The sequence below is a fragment of the Pleurodeles waltl genome, chromosome 7 (assembly GCF_031143425.1).
Source record: "Pleurodeles waltl isolate 20211129_DDA chromosome 7, aPleWal1.hap1.20221129, whole genome shotgun sequence".
In the NCBI taxonomy this organism is placed as follows: domain Eukaryota; kingdom Metazoa; phylum Chordata; class Amphibia; order Caudata; family Salamandridae; genus Pleurodeles; species Pleurodeles waltl.
In genome coordinates, this window is record NC_090446.1 from 309,061,687 (window position 1) to 309,085,431 (window position 23,745).

A 23,745-nucleotide genomic window follows, 5' to 3' on the forward strand; every position below is an offset into this window, starting at 1 on the left:
ACAACAATACACGGTACTGTACTACACTCTATGTGACTCTACTGTATGGCAACCCCTCACTAGCATACTACACTCTACACAATTCCACTGTACAACACTGCACGCTACACCACTATACTCTGAGCTATTCCACTATATATTGCTCAACTATGCATTGTATGTCAGTAACATTCTAAGTTGTTCTTCTTTATACCAATCTAGTGTACGCCACTCCACTTTATGCTACTACAATCTATGCTATTCCACGGTATGCCACTCCACTCTACTATTCTCCACTTTGCCACTCCGCAGTATTCTTTTTCACTGTAAGCCACTAAGCTCTACCCCCCTTATGCTGTACCAGGCTGCACTCTACAGCATGCCACTCTATGGTATTCCACTCTACAACACTCCTCTCTACGTCTGAAGACAGTATGCAACTCCATTTTATGCCACTTTAGTCTACACTATTCCACTGTATGCCACTATACTATATCTCCCTCCACTCTATGCCACCCTACTCTATGCTACTTTACTGTTTGCAAATCCAATCTACTCTATTATATTCTATGCCTCTCCACTCTCCACCACTCCAATCTACACCTTTCCAGTGTACACTATTCCACTCTATGCTACTCTAGTATACAACACTCAACTCCACGCTACTCTACTCTGGGCTTTTCAAATGTACGCAACTACGCTGTACTTCGCTCCACTCTGTCAGTCCACTCTACAATACTTCATTGTACACAACTCCATTCTATGCCACTCCAATACATGCCTCTCTACTCTATGGTATTCATTTGTACTCCACTTCACTCTAACATACTTAAGTCTATGCCACCTCACTGTACACCACTTCACTGTACATTATTCCTCTATTTGCAGCTCACTCCTGTTTATGCCACTCCTCTGTATGCTACTACACTATGGGGGTCATTACAACCCTGGCGGACGGTGTTAAAGCGGCGGTAAGACCGACAACAGGCCGGCAGTAAACAATTTGCAATTACGACCGTGGCAGAAACCGCCAACAAAGACAGCCACTTTAACACTCAGACCGCCACGGCGGTAGAAACAAACAGCACGGCGGTCACCGCCAACAGACAGGCGGGAGACAATGTACCGCCCACACTATTATGACAGGCCAATCCACCACCTTTTCTGGGGCGGATTCACCGCGGATAAAAACACGGCGGAAACAGGAATCCCGAAGGGAAAACGCTCACCTCTACACACCCCACGAGGAACGAGGACACCATGGAACAGGAACTCCAAATTCTACCTGCGATAGTCTTCTTGCTCCTCTACCAGGAGGACGAACGCCGGTGGCGAAGACCACGGTGAGTACTGCACCTACGACACAGGGGAGGGGGGAGGGAAAAAACAGGGACACACACACGCAATACGCAACACCCCCACCCCCACCCTCACCCACTACAACACACACACTAATACATGTTGATACATTACAGTTACACCCCCCCAGGCCCCCCGGAAGAATGCAAAGACAAAAGGAAATTATAGTAACGATTGTAATCTATTAAAATCCAGTACTCCAAAATATAAATACACCATAAACAAATAAATACACCAATAATACAAGTTCAGGTATTGGACCATTTATAGTCCGTGGACCACTGGGCCCAAAATGCATGGGCGAGTCCCACACTCGATACCCGATCAAAACAGAGAGAACACTGCAGGGGCATCAGATAGAAATACAACAGGCACCTCAGGGGGAATGGAAGGGGGGGCACCTCAGCCGGGTGAGTGTACGACGCCGTAACCACAAGAGGGCTCAATGCCCACTGATGTATCCTGGGGAGTGCAAAGCCACAGTCTATCAAGTCTCTACAGTGGGTGGGTAGCCCACTATTCAATACTGGGGAGTGCAAAGCCACAGTCTCTCAAGTCTCTACAGTGGGTGGGTTGCCCACTGCCATATCCTGGGGAGTGCAAAGCCACAGTCTCTCACGTCTCTATAGTGGGTGGGTTGCCCACTGTTCAATCCTGGGGAGTGCAAGCCACAGTCTCTCAAGTGGATAACATCCTCCACTGGTTCTGGAGGGGTGCTGGTGCCCAGAGTGCTTCATCCTGTGAAGGACAGAGGTAGTGGATCAGAGATAGTGGATGGATCTCTCCACTGATTCTGGAGGGGGACTGGTGCCCAGAGTGCTTCATCCTGTGAAAGACAGAGATAGTGGATGGATGTCTCCACTGGTTCTGGAGGGCGACTGGTGCCCAGAGTGCTTCATCCTGTGAAGGACAGAGGTAGTGGATCAGAGATAGTGGATGGATGTCTCCACTGGTTCTGAGGGGGACTGGTGCCCAGAGTGCTTCATCCTGTGAAGGACAGAGATAGTGGATGGATGTCTCCACTGGTTCTGGAGGGGGACTGGTGCCCAGAGCGCTTCATCCTGTGAAGGACAGAAGTAGTGGATGGATGTCTCCACTGGTTCTGGAGAGGGACTGGTGCCCAGAGTGCATCACTCACCCCGCGACGGACCCAGTTGCCTCAGTGCCCCTGCCGCTCATGGGCTAGCGGTGCTTGAGTTGGCGGTCCTTCATGGCCCAGCGGTGCTTGTGCTGGCGGTCCTTTATGGCCCAGCGGTGCTTGTGCTGGCGGTCCTTCATGGCCCAGCGGGGCTTGAGTTGGTGGTCCTTCATGGCCCAGCGGTGCTTGTGCTGGCGGTCCTTCATGGCCCAGCGGTGCTTGTGCTGGCGGTGCCCTGTTCAGCGGTGCTTGTGTTGGCGGTCCTTCATGGCCCAGCGGTGCTTGTGCTGGCGGTGCCCTGTTCAGCGGTGCTTGTGCTGGCAGTCCTTCATGGCCCAGCGGTGCTTGTGCTGGCGGTCCTTCACGGATCAGCTAGGCTGGGGCTGGCGGTGGCCTCCTGGGTAGCTGGGCTGGGGCTGGCAGTGGCCTCCTGGGCAGCTGGGCTGGCGGTGGCATCCTGGGCAGCTGGGCTGGGGCTGGCGGTGGCCTCCTGGGCAGCTGGGCTGGGGCTGGCGGTGGCCTCCTGGGCAGCTGGGCTGGGGCTGGTGGTGGTCTCCTGGGCAGCTGGGCTGGGGCTGGCAGTAGCCTCCTGGGCAGCGGGATGATGGCGGTCTTCTCCTCCTTGCAGCTCTTCCCAGACTTGCTGGGTTTCTTGTGGCCCTTCCCCACCTTGGGAGGTGTCACAGCTGACTCCACACTCCCACCGGGACCCCTGGGAGCGGTTTTGGTGGCTGGAGTCTTCCCCCTCTCCCGCCGGGCACGGGCCAACTTCTGATGCTTCACAGGTGGGGGACTGGCTGTGCTGTGGCTCCGTGCCACACTGACTGTTCTGGTGGCCGGTGCATTCCACATTCCGGTGACTACAGGCACCACTGGTCCCGGAGATGTTGTGGCTGAGGTGCTACTTCGGGACCTATGAGATGGACGGGGTGGGGGAGGTGTGGGAAGGAGGTCAAGGGTGGACAGGAAAAGTTTCTTGGACACACTAGGACGGGTAGCTGGAGGGGGTTTGGGAGTGGAGGAAGAGGTGGTGGTAGTAGGAGGTGTACGTTCGGTGACTTTGGGTGCAGGTGCATGCGCTGGAGGCTGTCGTGAGGTGGATGACTGTTGGGTGGGTGTGTGGCTGCGTTTGTGTACCTTGGGAGGGGGCGTCACGGACACACTGGGAGTGGACACAGGGGACGTATGAATGGTAGTGGGGGTGGTGACTGCACGTGTGCGGGGTATGCTGGTGGGTGTGCTGGTGAGGGACGTAGTGGCTGTAGAGGTAGTGCATGCAGGTGTGAGTGTAGACGAGACTGGGAGGGAGGAGGGAGACGACGAGGAGGGGGACACAGGGGAGGCAGTGGATGTTGGTGTGTCTGCATGTGTGTGTTGCTTGTGTGAGTGCCTGTGGGAAGTGTGGTGCTTATGTTTGCCTGAGCTTCCCTTGTGTGGTGAGGTGTGTGCAGGGTGGTCTGATGGTGTGCTTGGGATAGGCAGAGGTACAGGGGATTGGGTCTGGGTGGAGGAAGTTGGAGGGGGGAGGCTATAGACGGGGACAATGGCTGCCATCAGTGCTGAGGCCAGAGTTTGAAAAGCTCGTTGAAGGGCCGCCTGACCAGAATGAATGCCCTCCAGAAATGCATTAGTTTGTTGCAACTGCGTTTCTACACCCTAGATGGCATTCAAAATGGTAGACTGCCCAACAGTGAGGGACCTGAGGAGGTCAATGGCCTCCTCACTGAGGGCAACAGGGGTGACGGGCAGGGGCTGAGGTGCCTGGGGCGAAGGTGATGCCCACCCTCCTGGGTGAGCGGGCACGGGGCGAAGGCAGAGGGGCTGCTGGGAGGACGGTGCTGGTTGGGGGTTGTGGCGTCTGTACCTGTAGATGCGGGGGACACAGATGTTGCCGCCACCACAAGGGAGCTCCCATCAGAGGACTTGTCCGTGTCGCTGGTGTCAGATCCTGTCCCCGTCGTGAAGCTCCCCTCGCCCTCCATCCCACTGGTGAATTCCGAGTCCGTAGTCTCGCCCTCCAGGGCCATGTGGGATGCAGCTCCCTCGTGCTCCGGTGCCACTGCTCCTCCGCCTGATGATGCTAATGCACACAAGAACAGGGAGAACACAAAAAAGGGGGGGGTGACAGAAGAAAGACATGTTGAGTGCATGGATTACCGCTACCGTTGGTAGACAAGACAGACACAGAAGCCCCCTGCACTATGGCGCGCTCTTGGGCTCCACTGTTCAATTACTGGGAAATGGACTACAAGCCTATGGACAACATCTGCACACACAGATGACACAGGGGCATGAATAGCTGTACTTGGCAGTCTACAGAGGTGGGCTGGGGTGCCACATGGCCTGCCTTATGGAGAGGCCTTGCTTACGGAACTCGCCCTGGCCTAGGGAAGCCCACATCCCACCTCCCGCACCCAGACACCTCCACTGCACGCAAAGTCAGCAGAATAAGGGTGTACTCACCCCCTTGTGTCTGCTGTGATGCCCTCAAGCACCCATCCAACTCCGGGTAGTCCACAGCCAGGATCCTGAACATCAGGGGGGTCATGGTGCGATGGGCACCCCTCCCACGTTGGGAGGCCATCCCCACCTGAGCCTCCGCCGTCTTCTTGCTCCAGCGGCGAATGTCCTCCTATCTTTTCCGGCAGTGGGTGCTCCGTCTGTGGTAGACCCCCAGGGTCCGGATGTCCTTGGCGATAGCACGCCATATATCTTTCTTCTGGTGGGCGCTGAGCTACATGAAATGTACAGGGGAAGAAGAGAAGTCATTACCAACTGCACCGTCAAAGTGATTGGCCCCAATCCCTACCCTTGCCATGTGGTACATGCATACACCGTCTTTCATGCACGCAGCACTCTGCCCCCTTCCTTCTTACATCCAGCCCTCTCCACACAGGCATAGCCCATACAACATGCTCCCTGTGTACTTACCTGTTTGTCTGGAGGACCGTAGAGTAGCGTGTAATGGGAGAGGACCCCATCCACGAGCTTCTCCAACTCCTCTGATGTGAAGGCGGGGGCCCTTTCCCCAGACCCACGAGCCATTGTCTCTTCCAGACCAAATTCACAGCAGCACTTGCAGTGTAGGTCCTCTCCTGTTGAAGATCAGGTATCGAGTGATTGAACAGATAGAAAATGGCGGTCACATCCGCAGCAGTGCGTACCATCACCGCCGGCGTACATCGTCATTGGCTCCTGGGACCCATAGGGTCCAATGTTAACCAATGCAGCATTGCGCCGCGGTCTCCGATCGCCTACCGCGACGGTGTACAACGCCAGCGCAGTTACCTTACATCCCATTGTCCCACTTTAGAGGTCAGGCAGCTGCCATTTCAGTGGCCCACATGGCCTCATTTTCAACTGAGTCACACATACCTAGGCCTAGACTCAACACACATACAGGCCACCTTTTTTGTATGATTGGTGTTCTGTGTAAACTGTGGGTACGTAACTCTGAGTTGTTTGATTCTGTGCTCGCTGTTGTCCTTCATAGGCATCGTCCGCTGGGACATGTAAGGAGATGGCGGCATCCTCCGGTGTACCGACCGTTGGTGGACCTGTCGACAATGGAGGAGCGACATTTGATAATTACCTACAGGTTTGACCGTGCCACAATCCAGGAACTGTGTACCCAGTTGGAGCCAGACCTGATGTCAGCAATCCGCCATCCCACAGGAATCCCCCTCAAGTGCAGGTGCTGTCAGTGCTCCATTTCCTTGAAGTGGGTCTTTTCAAACAATTGTGGCCATGGCATCAGGGATGTCCCAGCCTATGTTTTCCAACGTATTGTCCAGAGTGTTGTCTGCCCTTCTGAAACACATGCGGAGATACATCGTGTTCCCTCAGGTGGAGGATTTGCCTACAGTGAAAGGTGATTTCTATGCCCTGGGACATATCCCCAGCATCATAGGTGCCATTGATGGGACCCATGTGGCTTTGACCCCCCCCCACAGGAGTGAACAGGTGTACAGAAACCAGAAGAGTTATCATTCTATGAATGTACAGATGGTATGTTTGGCAGACCAGTACATCTCCCATGTGAATGCCATGTTCCCTGGCTCAGTGCATGACGCCTACATCCTGTGGAATAGCAGCATCCCTTATGTGATGGGTCAACTCCAGAGGCAGCGTGTGTGGCTATTAGGTGGGCACCTGGAAGCAAGTCAGTGGGATTGGTTGTCTGGGGATATCCCTACAGGTTAGTGTGTGTCTAACAGTTGTCCCTCGTCATTTGCAGGTGACTCTGGTTACCCCAACCTGTCATGGCTACTGACCCCAGTGAGGAATCCCAGGACCAGGGCAGGGGAACGCTACAATGAGGCCCATGGGAGAACTAGGAGGGTGATCGAGCGGACCTTCGGCCTCCTGAAGGCCAGGTTCAGGTGCCTCCATATGACAGGTGGATCCCTATTCTACTCACCAAAGAAGGTGTGCCAGATCATCGTGGCCTGCTGTATGCTTCACAACTTGGCTTTGCGACGACAGGTGCCTTTTCTGCAGGAGGATGGTCCAGATGGCGGTGTTGTGGCAGCTGTGGAGCCTGTGGACAGTGATGAGGATGAAGCAGAGGAAGAAGACATGCAGAACAGGGACTCAGTGATCCAGCAATATTTCCAGTGAAACACAGGTAAGAATACAATCCTGCCTACTACATGTACTTTTTCACTACTACCTCTCTCCTGTCTGTCGTTTTCACCCAGTGTATGGTCACTGAGTTGTCACTTTCCCTTACGGTTTCACAGATGTGGGTCCCACTGTGTGACATCTGCTTAAATTCAACATGGACTAGAGCTGTGTGACATAGGTATGTTGACATTACTATTTTCAAAAACATTTTGTCACTGTAATTGCAAATACACTATTTCGAAATCACAGACAGACTCCAGATCATTTTGTGCTTTAGGTGTATTTATTTAAATGCAAAATATTGGAGGGGGAAGTTTAATGGTGAGGGGTGATGGCGGAGGAGTGTCCATGGCAGAGTCCAGTCTATTAGTCTCACAGGTGCATTGCCCATATGGCCATAGGAAGTGGAACTGGGGCAGTTTAAGTATGGACAGGGTGACAAAGTGGGACAGTAGGATGACAATCAGGGTGGTCTCATTTCTTGGCGGGGGTCTTGGCATCGTTCTCTGTCTTGTTCCTGGATCTCAGGGACTATTTGCGAGGTGGTTCTCCGTCTACAGGGGGTGGGGTGCTGGTGTGGTGGTCCTGTGGCGGGGCGTCCTGTCCAATAGCGCCGGCGGAGGTGGTGGGCAGTTCATCGTCCATGCTAGTGTCCCTCCTGGTGTTGAGTAATTCCTTCAGCACCCCTACAATGGTGCCCAGGGTGGAGCTGATGGTTCTGAGTTCCTCCCTGAAGCCCATATACTGTTCCTCCTGCATGCGCTGGGTCTCCTGAAACTTGGCCAGTACTGTTGCCATCGTCTCCTGGGAGTGGTGGTATGCTACCATGATGGAGGAGAGGGCCTCGTGGAGAGTGGGTTCCCTTGGCCTGTCCGCCCCCTGTCGCATGGCAGCCCTCCTAGTTCCCCTGTGTTCCTGGGCCACAGTCCCCTGGACCGTGTGCCCACTGCCACTGCCCCCAGGTCCCTGTTGTTGTTGGGGTGGTGGGTTATCCTGGGTTCCCTGTAGTGGTGGACACACAGCTGATTGACTTGTCCTGGGGACGGAGGTATTGGCCCACTGGGTGGGTGCTGTGCTGTTATTTCCAGAGGGGGGAAGGTCTGTGGTGGCCTGTGCCTGTGTGAGGAGTACCGACTGTCCAGAGGTCCCCGATGGTCCGGGCTGGTCATCTAGATCCAGTTGGACAGAGCTGCTGTCATCAATGTGGGCCTCTTCTGTGGGTGGAGTGGACATGTCTGGACCCTCTTGTCTGGTGACGTTGGGTAGGGGTCCTTCAGGGGTGGAAAGGCACGATTATTGCATCTGTGTGTGCCATGGTGTACAATGGGTGGGTCACCCTGTACCCCAGTGCTTCCATTCTTGTGTGGGACATTCTGTGATAATAGTTTAGGGGGGTGTATGGGTATGTGCAGTGGGGCATGCTTTGGTGATGGGGTTCCATGCTTTGGTGTTGCATGCAGGGATTGGTGTTGGGATGGGTGATATTGGGACATTTGTGAGGAGTTGGAGTGATGGGGGTGAGGGCGAGGGTGGGGGTATGTGATAGCATGCAGGTAGGGTGGGGGATGTAATAGTAAAGGTTTGACTTACCAGAGTCCATTCCTCCACCTACTCCTGCGAGGCCCTCAGGATGCAGAATCGCCAAGACCTGCTCGTCCCATGTTGTTAGTTGTGGGTGAGGAGGTGGGGGTCCGCCGCCAGTCCGCTGAACCGCCAGGTGGTGTCTTGAGACCACGGAACACACCTTCCCCCGTAGGTCGTTCCACCTTTTCCTGATGTCCTCCCGATTTCTTGGGTGTTGTCCCACTGCATTGACCCTGTCCACTATTCTTCGCCATAGCTTCATCTTCCTTGCAATGGAGGTGTGCTGCACCTGTGATCCGAATAGCTGTGACTCTACCCGGACGATTTCCTCCACCATGACCCTGAGCTCCTCCTCCGAGAACCTGGGGTGTCTTTGCCATGCCATGGGGTGGTGTAGGTGATGTGTGGGGTGGGGTGGAGTGTGTGGTGATAAGTGTGGTGATATGTAGTGGTGTGTTGTGTGAGGTGCGTGGAAGATGGGTGGGTGATGGTGTTATGTGCCTGTGGATGCTGTGGTTCTTGCTGGTGCTGTCTCTCTCTGGCCTTCTTTCAGAATTTTTGGTCGTAGGGGTTTGTGGGTGAAGTGGATGTGTATTTTATATTGCAATGGGTGTGTGTGTATGTGTGTCAGGTGTGTGTATTTCGAATTGTCCAATGTGGTGGTGTTTTGTAAATGTGTGTGTATTTTGAGCGCGGCGGTATGTACCGCCAATGGAATACAGCAGTTGAAAGACCACCGCATGGATTTGTGTGTCATGATAGTGTCGGTGTATTTCTGTTGGCGTGACGGTGGAGGTTTTGTTTTCGCTAGTTTATCACTGACCTTTGGTGTGGCGGATTTGTGTGGGTGTCTGACTTTTGGCGGATTCCGAGATGTGGGTCATAATAGCTGTGGTGGAATTCCGCGGCCGCGGCGGTGCGTTGGCAGTCTTCTGCACGGCGGTAAGCGGCTTTTACCACCAATGTTGTAATGACCCCCATATGCCAATACACTGTAAACTATTCTACTGTACCTAACTCCATTGTATGACACTTCACTGTGTGCTATTCCACTCTACGTCACTCCACTGCATGCCACCCTAATATATGCTATTCTAATATGCCACTCTACTCTATGGCACCCTACTGTACCCCGATCCACTCTACTACACTCTTATCTATGCAGGTCCACTCTGCAACTCTTCAGTCTGTGCCACTCCAGTCAATACCAGTGCAGTGTATGCCACTCCACTAAACATCACTCTACTCTAGGACAATCCACTGTACGCTATTACAATGCACATCACTCCATTCTGTACCACCACACTGTACACCTCTCAGTTCTACACCAATCCACTCTACTACACCCTACCCTATTCCACTGTACAACACTCCAGTCTAAGCCACTCTATACTATGCACTCTGTGCCACTCTACTCTTCATCACTGCACAGTGTGCCATTATCACTCAATGATATTCCACTCTACATCACTCCACTGTATGCTACTCCAATGTAACCCCCTACAGCCTACCTGACTACACTGTACCGCGCTTCACTCTACCGTATTACACTGTACAACACTCCACTCTACACCACCACCCTGCATGACACCCACTCTACATCACTCCAGTCTATGCTATTTAACTGAACGCCACTACCTTGCATGTTACTCCAATCTATTCCACTCTAATCTATTATACTCCACTGTACAGCACTCCGCTCCATTGCTATTCCACTGTGTGGCACTCTACTTGGCACTACACCACTCTACCCAACTACAGTGTACACTATTCAACTGTATGCCACTCCAGTGTACAACACTCCATCCTACTCCACTCTACTTTAATCTATTCCACTGTATGCCGATACAATGTACCTCACTGTACTCTACAAACCTCACTCTGCAAAACTTCACTCTTTGCCACTCCACTGTATACCACTCTAATCAATTCATCTGTACACCACTCCACGCTAACATACACCACTGCACTGCACACCACACCATTGTCTGCTATTACACTGTATGCTGCTTAACTGTACAACACTTCAGTCTACTGTACACTACTACAGTAAAGGCTAATACCCTGTAGACTATTGCACTGTAGTCAACTTCACCCCACTCTATGCTATTTCACTCTACACCATTCAACCCTATAGGCACTCCACTCTTCACTGTAAACCAGTAACAGTTAATGTTATTCCCAACTACACAACTCTACTGTACACTACTCCAGACTATGCCACTCCACACTATGCTGCTCCACTCTATGCTATACCATTGTACACCACTACACTCTGCAAAACTCAACCCTATGTCACTCCACAGAATGTGATTTCACTGTGCATCACTACATTCTACTCCCTTACACTTCACCTCTCCACTCTACAACACTCCACTCTATTCACTAGTCTGTACCAAACTGCACTATACACCACTATAATCTATGCTGTTTCATTGTTTGCGACTATACTTTATTCTACGCCTCTCTATGCCTCTCTATTCTGATGGATACAACTACCTGTGGATTCCTCACCTAATGAATACTCCCATTGCGCCAGCATTCAATGGAAATCTTCTTCCTAGCTTCTGCATGTCGACGAGGACGTCAAAGTTGCCCACGCGACGCTGTCTGACGTCATACAGGCAATAAGAAGTCCTCGCCGACGTGCCGACGTCAGTTCCCTTTTTTCCGTGCCATTCTAAACGGTTATCTTCGAGGGAGCTACTGTTGCTGTTCGACGGTTACAGTGTGTTTTTGTTTTTTTTGCTGCATGTTTTTTCTCTGAGGTTACTATGTCTCAGAGGAAGTCTGGTTTTAAGCCCTGTCGAGAATGTGGGGGCAAAATGTCGGTTACTGACCCACATTTGGACTGTTTGTGGTGTTTGAGTTCCGACCATGATGTGGCCAGGCGTGATTCATGTCAACACATGAATCCGAAAGCCCTGAAGGAGCGAGAGGCCAAACTTTTTATGGCGAAGTCGAAGTCGAAGAGAAAGGAGAAGAGGCACCATAGAAAATCCTCCTTGCCGAAGCCTCATCGACGTCATCGAGACTCCCAGCGCCGTCGGGAATCACTGCGCCGGTCTATGATATTCTACTTTATGCTACTACATTCCACTCAGCTCAACTTCACTTCACTCAACCCTTTTCCATGTACGCTATTTCACTGTATGCAACTTCAGTATTCATCACTTTAGTGTACAACATTCCACTCTACGCCACTACTCGCTATGCTGTTCTGCTGTACTTCACTACACTGTACTTCACCACACTCTATGCCAGTCCACTCTACAACCCTCCAATGTGCACCACTCCACTCTATGCTACTCCACTGTATGACTCTCTATATTTTGCTATTCCCCTACATGTCACTCCACACTAACAAACTTGGGTGTACACCACAGCATTGTACATCACTCTACCGTATGCTAATCCACTGTTTGCTGCTCAACTGTCAGACACTTCAATCTACTGTATGCTACTTCACTATATGCTAATATACTGTACACTATTCCACTGTAGTTAATACCCCAGTACGACACTGCGCCATACGATATTCCAATCCATGCCACTCTACTTTATGCCACTCTAACATACGCTATTTCACTGTATAACACTACACTCTACACTGTACCCTGCTTCACACTCCAACACTCCCCCCTAGGGTATTCCACCCTACAACACTCCACTCCATGCCACTGGATTGTATGCAACTCTACTCTACACCACTTTAGTCTATGCTATTTTATTGTGTGCCACTGGACTGTACCTTACTCTTCTCAACATCACTCTACTCTATGCTACTCCACTGTATGCTTTTTCATTAAAAGCCTCTCCCCTCTACACCACTCCACTCCCCCCCAATACAGTGTATACTGTTCTACTGTTAGTCACACCAGTAAACAACACTCCACTCCACCCCACTCTACTCTATGATATTCCACTGCACACCACTACACTGTACTTCACTCTACTCTATACCAGTCCACTCTTCAACACTCCATGATATGCCATTCCACTCTGTGCTATTATATTCTAATCCTCTCCACTGTACCTCATTCCAGTGTACGCTATTTCACTATGTGCCACTACAGTATACAACACTCCACTCTACACCTCTCCACAGTAAGTTATTCCACTCTATACCACTACACTGTACTTCACTCACCTCAATGCCACTCCAGTATATCTCTCTCTACTCTATGACGTTCCACTGTATGTCACTCCACTCTAACACGTTCCGGTGTAAGCCACTGAACTGCATACCACTCCACAGTATGGTATTGCACTATTTGGTGCTCAACTGTACACCACTCCAAATTACACCACTCCACTGTACATTACTACACTACACACCAATACACTCTACACCATTCCACTGTATGCAACTCCGTTATATGACCCTCCACTCTGTGCTATTCCACTCTATGCCACTCCACTGTATGCCACTGTAATATACACTACTCCACTGTATGACAGTCTGTAGGAAACTGGCTCGCTAAACAGTGAATGAAAATGATATGCACTGTACATAGAGTCCAGGCAACCCCACCTTGGTATCCAGAGGTACAAATAGATCGCTAGGAGTCATGCTAAGCATTTGTTATACTCACAGTATTAATAAATGAAGACACACACTCAAAAGAATACCTTGAGTCCAATTTACAAAAATAACACTGATTTGTATATATTTTTAAGACCAAGAACTTCATTACAAGGTAAGTACTTTCGAAGTTATGATTTTTCAAAGTTCGTAAAATGTAATGATTTTATGTGTAATTACACAATATTAGAAAAATGCATATAAAATCAGCAATGCTCTCACAAGTGTCACCTTTTTTTGTTTTTAGGTCGAGGTCGTGGCCAGGTCCAAAGGTCCAGCAGCACAAGTTTAGGTGACTCCCGGTTTGTCCGGGAGCAGCGGCTGAAGGTCTTGGAGCTGGTGCACACCGGAGAAGGGGGCCACTTGGAAACACACTGCAAAAAAGGACTTAAAGTTAAACCCAAAGGGTTTTCTTGGATGGAGGAGGTTGCACAGGCTTGGGTCCCATGGGAGCACAGCTGGTTGGTTAGTGCAGGGGCTGCTGTGGCCAGGTGAAGCCTGGATAGGTCAGCCAGGCTTCGTGCATCCTCAGGTCCTCGCGGTCAGGAGCAGGCAGCTTTGAGGGAGGATTGCAGGTCAGCCAGGTCACTCAGGAGGTGGGTCCTGGGTGTCCTGAAATCCCTTGAGTAGTGCTTGCTTCTGGTGTTTTGGGAGTCTGTCAGGGACTCTTCTTCTTGGTGGCTGCCATTGGGGGGCCAGTGCACATGATATTGGTACACCACAGCTCGGGTAGGTCTTGCTGCCACCAAACTTGGTAAGGAGGCAGGTCTGGTTCTCCAGAGCTGCTCTGCAGTTTTTGGTTCGGTTCATGCGTTGAGTTCGTCGGGCAGCAGCAGGTCACCAAACCGGACTTCCAGATTTCATAGCCTGCAAGATGCAGGAGAGTAAATACCTTCACTCTGAGGGATGTTCTTGGAAATTCTCAGAAGGCTGGAGGTGCTCTGGGGGTTTTGTGGAGTCCTGAAGGTTCCAGGCAACACCACAGCAATGATGGTCAAGTCCTTGGAGCAGTAGATGGGGTTTGGCATATTTTTCTTTGTGCAGCAGGGCTTCAGTTCTCGTGTCTCCGGTCTTCTTGTGTCCATTAAATCAGACATTCAATACTGCATTTAGGGGGCTTTAGGGGGAGTACCTGGTAGCAGCCAGTGGGCTGCCTAGCTTAAGGTGGCTACACCCACTATGTGACAACCTCCTTCAGGAGGGGGACACAACCCTGACCCTACTTGGCTATTTTCCTTCCATTCAAGTTAAAGGAAAATTAAATGGAGGGGTCACCTCGCCTGCTGCACCTGAGGCACCTCCACGACAATCCACTGTCCATTCTTACACTGTACATCACTCAGTTCTATGCCACTCCCCTGTATGCCAACTCACTGTACTGCACTACACTCTACCCTATTCCACGGTACAAGAGGCAATTCCACACCACTCTACTCTATGCTGTTCCACTATATGGCACTCCACTCTACATCATTACACTGTGAGCCAGCTCAATGAAAAAACAAAGGTTAGACCTTTGTTATGGTTAGGAAAACTTTGTTTATTCTCTCTGTACAAACCAAACCTGAAATACACAAAGATAAGAACCTCTCAGTTTTAGCAAGACTGAGGATTGCTACAGCAAATCTAGGACAAAAGGAGCAATCAATATGTATATTGTCTGATGATCATTCATCCCTGACCTGGCTAGGTTGGGAACCGGTCTCATCCTATGACCCAGAGGGTAGTGTCTTCCTGAGCTCATGAGGTTGGGGGCACCTGACCAGAGTTCAATGGTGACAATTTTGTACGAGGACTAAAAGAAAAGAGAAAAAAAAATACTTTCTTCTTCTCTTGATTTCTTTATTTCCTGGTCCTATGCGAGAACCTTATACAAGGATTCCCATCACAGCAGGTTCGTAGAGAGGTACCTGCACAGTTTCACCTAGGTACCCGTCTGCATAGTACATTCTGGTTGGAAAGCAATGTACACTGTTAAAAATGAAACACAACACATCTGGAAGACTACAGTCCAACTAGTATTTAATGCAAAATACCAAGCAGCACAGCAAAAGATCAAAGACAATTGTCATTTCAACTGACCAAGGCCCTTGTGCTCTAATGGTATTAGGGTATACATAACAAGGTTGTTACCTCTTGGGCTCCTAAAATGTGGGGTAGTGATGCTGAGCAATTTGATGATACCCTGGTTGATCTGGAAGTCCTGGCGCATTGGAGGCAGTATTGAGATTATCTCATGTTAAATTGTGTAGCAAAGCACGTGCAAAGCAAGAACCTCCTATACTCTGGCCTTTCCTTGGCCCCAACCATGTTCTCCTCTAATACTTCTCCCTCTCTGCTGTGCTTTGCCCTCTCCACATTATGGGGCTCCTCGTCCCACTCCTTTAGTCACTCTCCACATTTTTCGCAATTTCAAAGACATTAATTTAGATTCATTATTTCCTTTCTTTTTCTTCTGTAAAAGTATGCAGTGATTGGTGACTATCACTACTTCGGCTAGCTTCCTAGTTTGCCATCCAATATATGTAGTGCTCAACTGACTTTAAACATTTGGTATTAATCCCTCCACAAAAGCAGCACTGGCAGCTTCCTAAACCATCTCTGTTGGACCGGCTCTACCCGCATACCTGTGAAACGCATCCATAAGGTTGTCCAAATAATCATCTGGTGACACCCTCCTTATTTCGCTTGCAATTTGAGATCTTAATCCAATCAGTTTTCACATGCATACAACAGTGCATCTTTTGCAGCATTCAATCCACATCATTCACAGAAGCTGCTCTAGGCCATGACACTTTCTTCATCAGTCTTTCCCCGACATCATTTGATGCTATTAATAGCATCAACTAATTCCCATCTGCCTAGTTGGGTCTATATACCTCAAATATACTCTATAGTTCTTCCTTGAACTGGGTTGGATTTTCCCAAACATTGAGGAATTGTTTTTCACTTCTCATAAAATCAGCTGAGATCTAAGGGACACAACTCTACCTCCGGCCACTGGTCGACCTCTGAAGGAAGACGGATGGAAGAGGATAGACTCTCATCATGGTAGTCACTTGAAATGGGGACGCCTGCGAGGAAGTTGTGCTGCGGTCTCTCTTAAGCTTTTATGGGTGATCATAGGACCTCATTCTCAACGTTCTCTAAGCCCAGAGACAGAACATGTACATATGCTATGCCCATTCACAGGAGTGGATTCAGCCTCTGAGCTAGTTGCTTTACGGTCAGACAATCACACCCCAGTACTTGTTTGTGCATTATCTCCTTGTGCTCCAGCTGCAGGTTGTCCCGCTGGTGCTGCTCCGTATACAGATGCATTATCAGATGTACCTCTAGCCCCCTCAGCTTTTAGGTGGAGCATATGCTACAAATCCTCCTCCTTGTTGTTCAGTGACCTGGGGAAATAGATAGGGAGAAGCAGACTAGTTAGAGCACCAACCTTGTTCTGTCCCTGAGGTAGCTAATTTGATATTCCTCTTGAGTATTCTTCATACTCTGGACTTCAAAGTCATGTTTGCGAATGATTGCTTCATCATGCCATTGTACAGAGTGGCCCTTGTACATGTGTTTATTATATTGTTGGTCCATAGTATGGACAGGAGTTCCATTCAGTGCGGTTCACTACATTTGTCTGTCAAGTCCCCATCGTTGTGTCATAAAATTTGCTCACAGTCAGGTACCAGGGAAAAAGGGCCTGCAGGTCTTGTGCCCACTGTTCATAATGTGGAGGGAGGTAAGGAAGAAAACAGAAAATGGGATAGGGTTCTATTCAGTTACTTTTCTTAAAAATGATCTCCTTGAGTTCGACGAACCTTCAGTCAGGACCCATAGGGGATTGTAAAGGCATCTGGCAGCTAGATTAGCGGTTTCTTTCTTTCACATGTTAAACTAGATCCTGGTACTCCTCCCTATCATCCTGCTACTGCACTACTTCTAGAGCCCACTCATTTATATCGTAGGTTCACACTGATACTCATTGTCCTTTTCTTCTGGACTCCTCCCAGTGGTACATACCCAACCATTTTTCCCTTTCTTTTCATCTGTTGTCTCCTACCCAGATAACATTTGTCACACCCGGGGTCTGTGAATGCATTCCCACGAAGGCACAAATGTGTCTGCAAGAACTTGTAAATGAAGATGGCCTGAAATCTCCTTACCAGGCTGTCTTCATTAATATGCAAATGTTGAAGTGCATCTAAAGTGTGCAACTGTAATCCTGAGTGCCCTGGGATATAGTCAATGAGTTGGGGGGGTCAAAGATGTGGCTAAAAACAATAAAATATTCAGTAACTATAAAAAAAGCTCACACACATTAAATGAAAAATCAATGTTCGTTAAACTCAACTGTGGAAAATGTACTCTTTTACAATGAGAAACCTCAGTTAGTTAATGCAGTAACTGCAGTTGTACTAAATATACCTAAAAGAATTTAGTCTATTGTTGGACTTTTTTCCTTATGCAGGGACATCCCTAATCTTTTTGCCTCCTTCCTAATACACTGCACTAGAGGTGCCTAGGGCCTGTAGATCAAATGCTACTAGTGGGCCTGCAGCACTGGTTGTGCCACCCACATTAGTGGCCCTGTAAACATGGCTCAGGCCTCCCACTGCAGTGTCTGTGTGTGTAGTTTTTAAACAGCCAATTCGACTTTGCAAATGTACCCACTCGCCAGGCCTAAACCTTCCCTTTTCTTACATGCAAGGCACTCCTAAGGTAGGCCCTAGGTAGCCCCATGGGCAGGGTGCAGTGTATGTTTTAGATAGGACATATACTAATGTGTTGTATGTGTCCTGACAGTGAAATACTGCCAAATTCGTTTTTCTCTGTTGCAAGGCCTACCTCTCTCATAGATTAACAAGGAGGCTGCCTTTAAAAATGATTAAAGCGTAGATTCCCTTTGGGAGCACATAGACATGTGGAGTTTGGGGTCTCTGAACTCACAATTTAAAAATACATCTTTTAGTAAAGTTGGTTTTGAGATTGTGTGTTTGAAAATGCCACTTTTCTGTGACTCTGCATGTTTGTGGATTCCCTGTCTGGGTTAGTTTGACAGTTGGGCTGTTTGCACCTCACACTAGACAATGACACAAAGGGAGCTGGGGTGTAGCCTGCATATCCTGATGAGCCATCTGTGCTAGGAGGAAGTGGAGGAGTGGTCACTGACACTGGAAAGGGCTGTTCCTACCCTCACACAATGCAGTCTCCAACCCCCTGGCCTGGGCAAGGCAGGATTTCACATTCAAGAGAGTCTTTGCTTTGAAATAGGCCTACTTCAAAGGAGAAATTGGGTATAAGAAGGGCACCCAAAACTACAGACTTTAGAACACGTCTGGAAACCAAGAAGAACCTCTGCCTGGAGAAGAGTTGAAGAACTGAGGAAGAAGAGCTGCCCTGCCTGTGACTGTGCTTTGTGGAGCTATCCTGCAGTTGCTGCTTCTGCCAGAGGAAGAGGGCAACTACTGGACTTTGTGTGCCTTCCATCTTGTAAAGATCTCCAAGGGCTTGATTTAGAGTTTGCCTCTTGTTGTTTGGAGTCTCAGGGACAGCAAAGACTTCTCTCTGCCAGCACCTGGAGTCTCTGGAGAGGCTCCTTCTCTGCCCTGTGGTGCCCATCCAGTTCCTAGGACCCTGAAAGGAGAAGCTGGCAGCCTGAGAGGAAGAAATCCATGCACAGAACGCCGTGCGGGGAAAAGATCGACACAACTCCGATCTGCGGCTGGGAAATGGACACGCCACCGGCTTCACGGGTAAAAATCGATGCTCGCCTTTAACGTGACCGAAGAAACAACGCACCAAGCTGGAGAAACTACGCACAGCATCGCTGACGGAGGCTGGTGAGATCGCAACCCTCACTGCGTGGTTTTCGGATCATTGTGCGGCTGGATTTCTAATGCAAACACAGCTGGGCGTGTAAAAACAATGCAAGGCCTGCCCGGACCCAAGAGTGCTGACCGGATCGATGCATGGCTCTCCTGCACAGAGAAGAAACGATGCGCCTCCACCTGACGAAAGGAGAAACAACGCAAGGTCTCGCTTGTGAGTGAAATCGACGCATCGCAAGCTCTTTTTGACTCACACTCACCCGTGCGGGGTTGTTTTTGACGCACCCAAGGTACATTTTCACGCTAACAGTATTAGTGTGTGTTTAAAACTACATGAAGACTCTTTTTGCCTTTTAATTGATAACTTGACTTGTGAATTGTGGATTTTTGTCATTTTGGTCTTGTTTTGTTTAGATAAATATTCTCTATTTTTCTAAACTTGTGTTGTGCCATTTTGTAGTGTCTTCATTAAGTTACTGTGTGTGTTGGTACAAATACTTTACACCTAGCACTCTGAAGTTAAGCCTACTGCTCGTGACAAGCTCTCAAGGGGGTAAGCAGGGGTTAGCTGAGCGTGATTCTCTAATACCCTGACTTGATTGAGGGTCCTTGCTTGGACAGGGAGTAACCTGACTGCCAACCAAAGACCCCATTTCTAACATTGGTGATCAGCGCTTTGGATTGGACTTGTATTTGTACTTGACATACAGTAATTAGGTGTACACTAATGTTTTGAGTGCAGACCACTACCACATACTGCTTGTCTTGTGATCATTTGCTTGGATTTTTTCCTTCAAATTCATTTTTTTGGTAATCTTTGATTGACTTCTGATCTTCATCAGTTGGAGCTGCTTTTGACCTAGAGAAATTGGATAGTTATACCAAGGCTGAGTTAAAGCAGTTCTGTAAACGTTTTGACTGTCCCATTAAGAGCTCATCCAAGAAAAAGGAGCTGCAAAAGGCGCTGAGGGCCTGGGTGACAGCCAAAAGCACTGAAGGGCAATCAGAGGAGGGGGAGGATGAGGAGGAGGAAGAGCACTCCATACACAATGGTATTGTGGGTGGGCCTGTTATGTCCAGGGAGAGGGTCTCCAGGGCAGGTAGCAGTGTCTCATCTAAGCGTCTGACCCCTGAAGAATTGCAGGACAGACAGGCAGAGAGGGAGCACCAGAGGGAGTTGGAGAAAATGAGGATAGCCCTAGAAGAGAAAAAGATTTTGTTGGATCATGAGCGTAGCTTGAGAAAGCTGGATCAGAGCAACCAGTCTAGTAGCGATGGTGGCAGCCACATCACAGTGCAGCCTGAAAGGAGGTTGCACATTCCAAAAGATCTTGTGAAGGATTATAAAAGGGAGGACGACATATACTTGTGGTTTAAGGGGTATGAGTCTGCTCTCCAAATGAATCTGGTCCCTGAAGCTCATTGGGGGCGGGTCTGTGGAAGCACTTTGAGGTAGAGGGGAGGGATACACTGACAGCCCTACGGATGCTCAGAATCTCACCTACTCTAGCATGAAGGATGCCGAACTCACAAGGTATGATCTCATCTCTGAGCAGTACAAGGATAAGTTTAGGTCCTACAGAAAAAGGAATCCCAAACATGGTTGGAATGTGTTGATATTTATTGCAGGTCACTGGATGGTTGGGTGAAGGGCAGTAAGGTAACTATGTATGAGGGGCTTTACAATCTCATTGCTTGGGAGCACTTGTACAGTTTATGTTTTCCAGAGCTGTGCCAGCACCTGATTGACAGCAAGCTGACTGACCCCCAGGAAGCTTGCACAGGAAGCGGGCCGCTGGGAGAGCACCAGGGTCCAAAAGAGGTATGGGATAATCACCCCAAGGGTGGCCAAGGTCCCTCTCAGAAGAAAGGGGGTGTAAGGGTAAACAGGGGGGGTTCTCTAAAGGGCCCCAAACTGATTCCCAGGGTAAGGCTTCCCAACACCCCCAGTGAGAAGAGGCCGTGGTTCTCCAAAGGGAAGCCAGTGGCAGGTGGTCCCTCACGTAAGTGCTATGCATGTGACCAGGTGGGTCATGTGAGGGGGGACCCCAAATGCCCCAAAAGTACACCGGCACCCACTGGTGCGCGGTCCCAGGATTTGGCTAGTGTAGCGCTTGGGGAGGAGTTGGTTCCAGGTGGGTGGGAGCCAGCTGAGATGACCCTTGTCTCACTAGGGGACAGTGAGATGGTCCAGAGAACCCTTGTGCCTGAAAACACTAAGCAGTGGGTGACCATCAATGGACAGAGGGTGGAGGCTCTGAGAGACACAGGAGCCAGGGTGACTACAGTGAGGAGTCACCTGGTATCTGAAGGGCAGATTGATCCCCGGGTACTTCACCAAGTAGTTGCAGTGGACAACTCAGAGTGCCTGTGCAGAGTGGTGCAGGTTGCCTTTGAATGGGGGGGGTCTCAGGTTCCTGGAAGGGAGGTGTGAGTCCAACCATGCCTGTTGATTGTTTGCTAGGCAATGACCTGGAGGATTCCCCTTGGAAGGAGGTGGAACACAGGTCTCACTTGGAGATGTTGGGTCTGCCTGGGTGGGTATGCGTATCCACCTGGTCGATGGCAGCCCGTCAGGGTAGTCAAGAGCCCCTGGAGCCTGAAACAGTGGCCCAGGGGACCGCCAAGAAGAGGAAGGGCAGGGGGTGCGGGAAACCGGCCCCAGAAATTCTCACGGTCCAGGAGGAGGTGGAGCCTGAGGGTGATGCTCCGGAGCCTACAGGGGAACATGTGGTTGACCTGGGGGAGGTACCTGAGCCGTTGCAGTGGCAGCAGGAAGGGGGACCCACCAGGGAGGCATTCTGGAAGCACAGAAAACTTTCCCTACTCTAGAGGGACTGCGGCAGCAGGCTGCAGCCCAGCCGGCTGGAGAGGAGCCAAGTACTCACCTGATCATTGGGAGGACGAGCCTAAAGTTCCTGAGACTGGGTCAGCTCGTATTCTGGTGGTTCCCCAGTGCTTCAGGGCCTTCCTACTGGGGTTGGCTCATGATGTGCCTTTGGCAGGACATCTGGGGCAGGACAAGACCTATAAGAGGCTTGTCTCCCACTTCCATTGGCCCCAGATGAGCAAGCATTCTGCTGCACACTGTAGGTCTTGCCCAACTTGCCAGGCAAGTGGCAAGAGAGGGGGGAAATATAAGGCACCCCTCCAACCTTTACCTTTGGTTAATACTCCCTTTGAGAGGGTAGGTATTGACATTGTGGGGCCTCTGGACCCCAAGACAGCCTTGGGCAACAGTTTCATCCTGATCTTGGTGGACCATGCCACCCGGTACCCAGAAGCCATTCCTCTGAGGTCAGTCACTTCCCCTGTGGTGGGTCGTGCACTGATGGGGGTTTTTACCCGCATGGGGTTCCCCAAGGAAGTGGTATCTGATAGGGGTACCAACTTCATATCCACGTATATGAAGTCTCTGTGGAAGGTGTGTAGGGTGACCTACAAGTTCACCACCCCTTACCACCCCCAAAGTAATGGTCTGGTTGAGAGATTCTATCGCACCTTGAAAGGCATGATCATGGGCCTGTCAGAGCCCTTGAGGCGTAAATGGGACATCCTCTTGCCGTGCCTTCTGTTCGCCTACAGGAAGGTGCCTCAAAAAGGGCTTGGCTTTAGTCCTTTTCAGCTGATTTATGGCCACCCTGTGAGGGGACCTTTGAGTCTGGTGAAGGAGGCTTTGGAGAAAGCCCCTAGTAAACCCCCCAGGATGTATTCGGTTACATGCTGGCTCTGAGAAACCAGAGTGCCCACTTCAGGAGTTTCACACAAGAGAACCTGGAAGCAAGGCAGGAAGACGTGAAACGCTGGTCTGACTAGAATGCCACTCTGGCCGAGTTTCAACCTTGTCAGAAAGTGTGGGTGATGGCACCAGTGGAGTTTAGTGTGCTCCATGACAAGTGGACTGGGCCATTTGAGGTGGTGGAGCACAAGAGTGAAGTCACCTCCCTGGTGGGCTTGCGGACTCTCAGGAACCCTTTAAGGGTCCTGCACGTGAACCGGCTCAAGCCACACTTTGAACTGACTGAATTTCCATGCTCCTAGCAACAGATGATGGGGTGGAGAAAAAGAGTGAGCCTCTTCCTGACTTCCTGTCTGTTGAAGAAAAAGATGGGTCTGTGGAGGGAGTGATCCTCTCCCCCTCCCTGAACTCAGAGCAGCAGAGGGACTGTCGCCAGGTGTTAGGTCAGTTCGCCTCCCTGTTCTTCCTGATCCCAGGGGTCACAAACTTGTGGACACTGGGGACAGTACTCCTGTTAAACACAAAGTTTACAGAGTGACTGACACAGTAAGGGCTAACATTAAAGTGGAAGTCTCTAAAATGTTAGCATTGGGGGTTATTGAGTTTTCCAGCAGCCCTTGGGCCAGTCCAGTGGTTTTGGTCCTAAAGCCTGCTGTTCCTGGTGCCACTCCAGAAGTTAGGTTCTGTGTGGATTACCGGGGACTCAATGCGGTCACTAGGACTAACGTGCACCCCATCCCCGAGCTGATGGGCTCAATGACTGATTGGGAGCTGCAAAGTACGTAAGTACGTTTGACCTTACCTCTGGGTAGTGGCAGATCCCCCTGACTGAGGGGGCTAAGGAGAAGTCTGCATTCTCCACACCAGATGGGCACTATCAGTTTAGGGTGATGCCCTTTGGAATGAAGAA